Below are 9,307 nucleotides of genomic sequence, written 5' to 3'. Positions count from 1 at the left end.
TAAGGCTTCTGCTAGGACATCGGATCCTCCGCCCACCAAGTTAGCTCTCCTCGGCCAAGCAGCACTCTCCACCGCCAGGGCGAGCCCCAGGATGATTGCTTTAATTCGCGCGTGGTCAGATTTCCTTTTCCGTGGGAGTGTAGGCAGCTGGGCGGAGGGGCCTTACACTCCGGGAGCGGTGGAGGAGGGTCCTCCCCCAAAAGACCTAAGGCCCCCGAGGTCAGCCAAAAACCCGATGCTGCCCCTCGGTGCCAGAAAGGCTTTCACTGTGAGAAGCGACTGCCAATCGGGAAACTCGTTCCCGGGCATCTCTCCAGCCCAGGACCAAAGGGGGGAGTACTAGAGCAGACCCAAACATCACATCCACACCCAAACCACCTCCCTCGCGTGGCATCTCACTCACATGCACCTGTAGCCCATCTCCTTTAAGTTCCCCCATCACAGGTCCCTCGGCCGCCCAACCCAGTATGAGCAATTCCATCCCTGTCAACCGGGACACATTGGGCTAGTGCTGCCAAAGGCTCTCCTCAGCTGAACAGGGACTGTTCATCGCCCCTCGAGTCATCGACTCACAAGCACCAGGGACCTCTACATGAGCCAGGTCAAAACCAATTCTAGTCTGGGATGGATAAGCCCATCACACAGGTACGTTTATCCTAATTGTTCCTTCTAAACCGATTTTCAAATTTCCCGCAAGGAAACTATTTCCCCCTTTTTCCCTTTCTCTTCCCTCTATCTTTCTGGCTCAAAGGCGGGAGGGCCAATTGGCTTCGACTGGCCCTCCCTGGATAGTGCACCCGGCCCGCCCTGGTACCGCTCAAGAGCACTGCTAGGACAAAGCCCTAGGTTAAAAAGGGGCTGGCCGCCATTATTCTCCTAACAACCAAACCTGTTTAAGCATGGTCGCCTAGCGCCTGGCAACTTTACCATCACCACGCTCAAAGTTAGGCGCTTAGGCCGAAACCGCCTCTTAATGAGCGGCCCTCATGGCAGCACTTCGCCAAGATAATTCGATACACTTTTGCACCACTCCAGCCTTCCTGCGCAACCACCAAAGCCACGGTAAGTGCAATCCCCACTGCTAAGAAAAACCCCTCCCCTTGTGTGTGTGTGGAAATCCACCCTGGCTGCCTAATCGCCTTTACCTCCCTTGATGTGGCTCGTCACCCCCAAAAGCGCTTCCCAAAGTCCCTTTTGTGTTGCAAATTAGCATGCATACCCACAATTGCTCCCCCCAGGGTCCGCTCGCCCCCTCCTCCCTTGAGGCTCGGACCCTCGACTCTGGCGCATCTCTGATGACGCTTTCTGAAGCTAAAGTTTATCGGGGTCAGCCTACCCTCTGCCCTCCCTGTCAAACAATTCCTAAAGAAAGAGGAGTAGACGGCCCCCAACAGAGCGCATTAAAAGCAGTCCCTGACAAGCAGCAAGATAAGCCTTTCTATATAGTCTTCTTATACCAAACACTAAAAAATCCAACAAAACTTGATCTTTGGACTCCTCCCGCCATCGGCTCTCCAAGCGCCTGGCAGGACCCGGCCCCCTCCTATAACCTGGGGAAGGGGGTGTGTTTCAGTCCTTCTTCCTACAGATCTCCTGCGGATCCCTTCCGACTCCGCCATGATAGGGCTGTGCCCATGGAATGGCGCCAGGAGGAAACAGTGTCCAACCCCATCCCAGAGATGGAACGCATCTCTCTGGAGTGATCCCGCCCAGCAGCTCTCAACGGAAACGCCACCACCGACGCCCAGACGGTCCAAGGACCCGGATGACCTGGGGGAATGTCACATGCGATCACCAGCCAAGCTCAAAAGCCAGCCTCCGCCAGCAAGGCCACCCCCCAGACGCCCGAGAATCTCTGTGCCGCCACTTCTGTAATCATCACTCGCCAACTCGGCGGCCACCATCCTTTGCTCGCTCTGCTGCCTCCTGCCAGTGGCAGTCGGCCACCCCCCGACAAGCTTTGACCAAACCAACATCTGGGAGCAATTTGCTGCCGCTGCCAACGCTTTCACCTTCTGCCTCCGCCAGTACCTAGGGGAGTCGGGAGCCTGCTAAGCTCCTGCCTGCTCCCCCCGCTTTCAAAGCCCCTGGAGACTTCCTAGCGGAGTCTGGCTTAAGCCCCTTTATGAATGCTTCGGCCCATCAAGTATTCTGATGAGCGCTGACTGGGGACCAAGTCGTCTAAACCCTCCTGGCCGGGCGCCTCCCTCATTGGCCACCGCACTGTCGCTAACCACAAGTCCAACACTCCAGCTCCTCGCATTGTCGGGCGCAGCAGCGGCAAGAAACCCACCCGGGCCCATTCAATCGCTCTCGGGCCAACTGGAACTGCACTCCACATCGAGGGACATTCCCTCCGCAGCACGGAAATATCTTGCTCCCCAAGGGTTGGTTCTGGACTTGCGGGGAGAGACCTCGCACCGCCATCCTCGCTCGCCTTTCTTCCGGGACTTCGCTCTTTTGCCTTAGCCGCCTCACCATCGCCCTGCCTCAGGCTCCACCTCCCTGAGCCCGGACGCCGCCGCCGCCGCTTCCACTCTGCTCCCTCGACCCCTCTTGCCGGAGCGACGCTGCTGCCCTCTCCTCCAAGCTGAGTTCGCCTCCCTCGCGACTTCTCTAGTGGGAGTCCCCGATCCTCGCTTCTTACAATGCTAAGACCATTCACAACGGCTACCTGTGCCTCTTATGAAGTCCATCACCCCCACCTCCATTGCCCTGGATGCTCTGGCCTCCGAGCAGCAGGAGTTTCGTCTGGGCTGTTTACTCTTAGATAATCGTGCTCGCTATTGATTATTACGCTTCCGCTATTGCATCACCTGGTGCCGTGAGAACGCCACATATGCTGAGTTTTAATCTTTCTGATAATTCTACTTGCTTCATATGAAAGTGCATGAACTGCAAGATGTTGTATCTAATCTGGAGTATGACGCTTTGCTCCCACTGGTGGTCAGCCCTCTGGGAGCTGGCTATCACGATGGTTGAGTGTTATTAGACAGTTTCTGCATCGGCTTGTTTGTGTGCCTCATCGCCGGATCTTGCTTCATTCAATGTGTATCTATTATTGCCTGTAACATGTGTAAGAAACCCCTCGACTTTCCCTTGCATCGCAAACAAGTTCTCATAGCAGCAGCAGTTTCGCCAGCACAAACGGGCGGAGGAGACGAAGGCCCCTTTAAATCACCCCCTAACATTTCGGCCTCCCTTCTAAATGTAAAGGGAAGGAGATGTAGGGATGCACTGTTGACCCAGCAGCACCGTAAGTAGAGCTTCGAACACCGGGCGCTTCCTACGGTCTTCTGGTCGCGACCGCTCCCCCGCCCCTCACCCCTCGGGACACGCGGGTTTAAACCACCGGTTTCACAACCACTGGGTGTCCCAGACAAAGGGACAATGGTCTTGCCCCCAGGTGAGGATTAGGCCTAGACGCTGATGCTCCTCTCCGCACGTAGCAGCCAGGTGAGATCATGCATCACACATGACCCCTCAGTGCCCCGCTCTCCCCGCTCTCCCGGAATCCCCTGCCGTTCACTTTCTACACGCCCCCGCTAGAATCATAATAAAAGGTGCCAGGAGCCAGCACGCGAGAGAGTCGCTAGGAACACGGACACTCGCGCTCCCGCTGCTGGCGCTCTCCACCAGATGTTATCACCGCGTCTCGTCTCGTTCTTGCGCTGACCTCGCGGGCACGACTACACCTGTAAAGGAGAGATGTTCCACCATTGAGGCCACCTGCTACCCTATACTATCTTACCAGTCTCCCACTAACCGCCATGGCCATGAATTGAATGAACATCTTATTGAGGGATTTAGTTACTATCAGCGCTCTCCTGGAGAGCCAGCGTGGCATAGTGGTTAAGAGCAGGTGCATTTTAATCTGCAGAACCGGGTTTTATTCCCCGCTCTGCCACTTGAGCTATGGAGGCTTATCTGGTGAACCAGATTAGCCTGTGCACTCCAGCACATGCCAGCTGGGTGACTTTGGGCTAGTCACAGTTCTTTGGAGCTCTCTCAGCACTGGTGAGGCACTGGTGAGTCTCCTTACAGGAGAGAAAGGGGGGATATAAATCCAACTCTTCTTCTTCCTTCTGGCATGTTGTTGTAGTACGATGTTTAATGTCATCCATAGATATTGCTGGTTCTAATAATTGTGTCTGTTTTTATTATTTATTTTTAAATGTATCATTTTATATGTTGCAAGCCACTCTGAGCCCGACCATGTTCAGGTGGAAAGGGGAGGGGGGAATATATGCACGCACGCACACACATACATACATACATAGAAATAGATGACAGACAGACAGACAGACAGACAGTTTCTCCCACTCTTTAGACCACCATTTCAGAATAATTAGAAGGGCTTTTCTCTTTTATTGTTTTAACACTAGAGTGGTAAACCAGAGGTGCAGCTTCCACGGGGCCCCCCAGGGACAAACACTCCAGGCGGCTGCTGTTCACATCACGTGGGGTGCGGAAAATCACCCCCACATCACTCCTCCTTCCCCCCTCTGCCCGGCCCGGCCTTGCCACTCCTTCAGCCGGCAGAGCCTCCACCAGCTCAAGGAGTGGCCTGGCAGGGCCACTGAAAGGCACCCCTCAGCCCCGCCATGCCAGGCCCAACTCTGCCAGACTGCCTAGGACCACTGCCTCAGATAAGTGGTGTGTGTGTGTTGCTATGCCAGGCCCAACTCTGCCATGCCAGGCCCAACTCTGCCAGGCACCATTTTCCCTCATTACACCTCTGTGATGAACCCAGTGAAATTGGCAAGGCTGGTATAGCAAAGTAATGCTAGACCAAAGACAGCAGCAACAAGAAAAAGGCGGAGAGACAAAGCAGGTGATATAAACAGGGAAAACCCACTGTAAAGCAAGTTTAGAGACTCAGCTGCTTTTCAGCCCTGGGGTAAGTAAAGCATGAATAAATGACTATAGAGTTCACACACACACAGACACAGACACACACACACACACACACACACACACACAAAAGCAACCATTTTCTCCAAGGGAAATGACCTTTGTAATCTGGGGATCTGTTGTAATTCCAAGCAATCTCCAGGCAGCACCTGGAAGTTGGCAGTCCACCTTAAGGAGTATCTTTGCACCATTGCATGGACCTTTTAATAGAGTCTAGGGTCCCCTCCTCCTCAGTATGTTGCAGGGAGGAAGATATTCAGGCAGATCTCTAGGGGACTGTGACCGTTGGCTGCGGGGAAGCGTCTGGCTAAGGAATAACGGTCACCGGAGCATGTTGCCCAGTTGTACAGGAAGTTAGGAAGGCGGATGCTTTGTGAGGAGCTGATAACTCACCCAAGACTCCTTCCTGGCCCTGCCAGCTGCCTCCTGTCCTCTGCTGGTTGCATAATAGCCTAGAGGCTGTGGGGAGTGGCCTCAGAGCACAGGGGAAGTTAGACTGGGGCCCTTTGTTGCCACTCTGGCCTTGTCTAGCCTTTTAAGGCCTTGTTTCTGTGGCTGAACACTCAGACCCTTGTGTGCTCAGATAACAGATACCAGACCTCCTTGCCCTCTATATTACTTTTAGGGTTGCCAGTAGGTTGCTGGATTCTCCCTGGCTACCAGTGTGGGGTTAGGGTTGCCATATTCAAGTTGGGAAACTCCTGTAGATTTGGAGGTGGAATCTAGGAAAACAGGGACCCCAGCGGGGTATAGTGTCCCAGAGTTCACCCTCCAAAACATCCATTTTCTCCGGGGAAACTGATCTCTATATTCTGGGGAACAGCTATAATAGCAAGGGATCCCAAGGTTGCCAGCCTCCAGGTGGGGCCTGGAAATCTCCCAAAATTACAGTGTCATCTCCAGATGTCACTCTATGCCATTACACCTGAAGGAGGAGGAGTAAGAGGAGGAGTTTGGATTTATATCCCCCCTTTCTCTCCTGTAAGGAGTCTCAAAGGGACAATCTCTTTTCCCTTCTCCCTCACAACAAACACCCTGTGAGGTGGGTGGTGCTGAGAGAGCTCCAAAGAACTGTGACTAGCCCAAGGTCACCCAGCTGGCATGTGTTGGAGTGCACAAGCTAATCTAGTTCACCAAATAAGCCTCCACAGCTCAAGTGGCAGAGCGGGGAATCAAACCCGGTTCCCACAGGTTCTACCCCCAAATCTCCAGGAGTTTCCTAGCCTGCAGCTGTCAACATTATCCTCTCACCCCCTGCTGGTGACCAGGGATACTTGGCAACCCTACTCCACTCCAAAAACTCCCAACTGCTGGTGGCAACCCTAGTTACTACACTTTTCAATCACATTTTCTGTTTCTCTGCTCGAGTCTAGCTGTTACAGCTTGGTGGCTGCAGTTAGCAGGGTGCTCTAGGCCTGGTTGTCTATAAGTAGTCAATTGGAACCTCTTATTTGGATCTCCCAAAAAGCTAGTTGAGATAAGCATGCCAATTTTAGGCTGAGAAATTCTTGAAGATATAAGGGTGGAGCAGGGGCGTATCCGCCAGAGGGACATGTGGGGTCACAGGTCCCTGGGTGCCACCCATTTGATCACGTGGGGGTGCAAAATCACACACCCCACGTGATCAAGCGATCAAGGGCCAGGAGCCTGCATGTCCCTCTGTCAGGTAGGAATGGCAGGTAGGAGCTGGCACCCGGCCGGAAGCCTGCCGAGGGGCGCCCCTTGGCAGGCTCCCAATCCTGCGCTGGCTGCTGCCACCTGCCACCACTGCTGACCCCCCCCCCCAATCAGAGGCTGTGCCTGCTTTGCTTGAGCACCTCGAGCGAGGCAGGTGAGGAGATGGGGGGGCACAAAGGGTGTGTGGGGCACATGGGGTTTTTTGCCATTTATTGCCAGTATGTGTCAGAACATGCATGAATGTTTAGATGAGGAAAATCTAAATGACAGCTGGACCCTCCTTCTATCGCTGCCGTGTGCAGATTATGACTCTGGGGTGGAGCCTAAGAAAGGTGGGGTTTGGGGAGGAGAGTTGCCTCAGTAGGGTATAATTTGCCATAGAATCCCCCTAAAGCAGCCGTTTTCTGCAGGGAAACTAATCTGTGAAACCTGAAGATCAGTTGTATTTCAGGGAAATCATCAGGCCCTGCTTGGACACTGGCAACTCTTAACAATATCACAGTGCATTTTGCACTAGGGATTACAATGTCCACATCAGAAGTCTGAATATATCTGTACCTAGTAAAGATTCTTCCAGGATGGAAGGGAGTATCACTCTCATGGGGAACCATTTGGATGTCCATTAAAAGCCCTGTCCAAATGCTGATTCCTTTCCAGACCTTAAGGTCTAGCTACTGCTGAAAGAATATCTCTATACATTTTTATTTTTATTTATTTTTATTTTATTAAATTTATACCCTGCCCATCCTTGGCCACAGCCAGACTTGGGGCAGCTCCCATTCAATTAAAAACCAATTCATAAAATCAGCATTAAGATGGTGGTGATAATTACTCTTCAGCCTATAAACTAGTCCCAGATCTTAAAGGAGACCATGGGGTGGGCGGGGGGGGGGGGGGCAAATAAATCGAGAAGGGGGGGTGCTGGAATGGCAGCCACCACAATGGTCCAGAATCGACCATCTCTGCCTAAAAAGTTGGGAGGTCGGCGACAGATGTTATACCAATGAATGGATGGATGGCTTCAGCCTGGTGGAACATCTCTGTCTTACAGTCCCTGTGAAATTGGACAAGGGTCCTACAGGCCCCTGGTGTCAGTGGACAGAGAGTCCCACCAGGCTGGAGCAAGTCCCGGCTCTGATCAAGGCCAGCTTGATGTCCTTAGTGTCAGGGGCCACAAGTAAGTTTCCGTTTAAGGAACGAAGTGAACTTCATGGGCAATATGGTAGTAAGCAGTCCCTAAAATATCAGGGTCCCAGACTGCTTAAGGCCTTAAAACTAACACCTGAAATGACCTGGAATTTGATTGATAACCAGTGCAGTCGGTGTAAGATTGCTTCCATTGCTCCCAGAGTGGTGCAGTGGTTAAGAGCAAGTGGATTCTAATCCGGAGAACCGGATTTGATTCACCACTCCTCCATCTGAGTGGCAGAGGCTTATCTGGTGAACCAGATGTGTTTCCACACTCCTACATTCCTGCTGGGTGATCTTGGGCTAGTCACAGTTCTTCGGAGCTCTCTCAGCCCCACCTACCTCACAAGGTGTCCATTGTGGGGAGAGGAAGGGAAAGGAGCTTGTAGGCCAACTTGAGTCTCCTTACAGGAGAGAAAGGTGGGGTATAAATCCAAACTCTTCTTCTTCCATTCTGTTGCCCTAAAATGCCCTCAGCTGCCCCCACCCAACCTGTTCCATCTCTCCCTCCTCAGACCACACATGCCACAATTCCCTGGCTTTATGTGAAGAGGCCTACAGGGAATATCCAGAAATAGATCAAACGACTGAGGGTGCTGAGTTGTTCATATGGCAGCAAAAGACAGGAGGAGCCACAAAAACCACAGTAACTGCTTTCCTGTGGTGAACGGTGTTGAGAGATCTGAGGGAGACAAACAAACAACCAAACAAAAAAGCATTCCTGATGACATTTTCCCTATTCTGCTCCAGAGAGGCTTGTTATACACATTTTAATGGAGTCTTCTCCAGATCATACAGGCTGTCCAAAAATGTGAGGCTGCATAAAGGTGGAAGCTGGAAAACTCAGGCAACCCACCGGACGGGTGTTACTGCCATTCAACTATTCCTGTTCAGCATGATGTTAGCATGAAGTACCATAGCACTACATTTGTAGCATTGCCAGCCATCTGCCTGCAACCCCAGGAGGTTTTGAGGGCACAGCATAGTGACAATGTGATGTGCAATGCTCTAGTCTAGGAATTGTCCAGATTGCTATGGTAAATACTTCACTAAGCTAGTGAAATGAATGTATCATAGTTGGTTCATGACTGCAGCCTGCATATTTGAAGCATGCTTTGCACATGTGCCATCCTGATGGTTACTGGAGCCCTCAAGGACCTTCGAGGAAGCTCTAGTCGTCATGATGCAACTGGAGAAGAACTGGAAGGAATTTCAGTTGTTGGTGTGAATGGGTGCAAAAGGAAAGTCCAAAGTTGTTTGAATGATAAGATGTTTTGGAGGACATAGAATCATAGAGTTGGAAGAGACCCCCAAGAGCCACCCAGTCCAACCCCCTGCAATGCAGGAACACACAATCATAGCACTCCTGACAGATGGCCATCCAGCCTCTCTTTAAAAACCTCCAAAGGAGACTCCACCACACTCGGAGGTAGTGCATTCCACTCGAACAATCCTTACTTACTGTCAGGAGGTTTTTCCTGATGTTTAGGTGGAATCTCTTTTCCTTCACCTTAAACCCATTACTCCT

Source organism: Sphaerodactylus townsendi, linkage group LG03 (genome assembly GCF_021028975.2).
Source record: "Sphaerodactylus townsendi isolate TG3544 linkage group LG03, MPM_Stown_v2.3, whole genome shotgun sequence".
In the NCBI taxonomy this organism is placed as follows: Eukaryota; Metazoa; Chordata; class Lepidosauria; order Squamata; family Sphaerodactylidae; genus Sphaerodactylus; species Sphaerodactylus townsendi.
Note: the sequence above shows the minus strand (reverse complement) of the source record.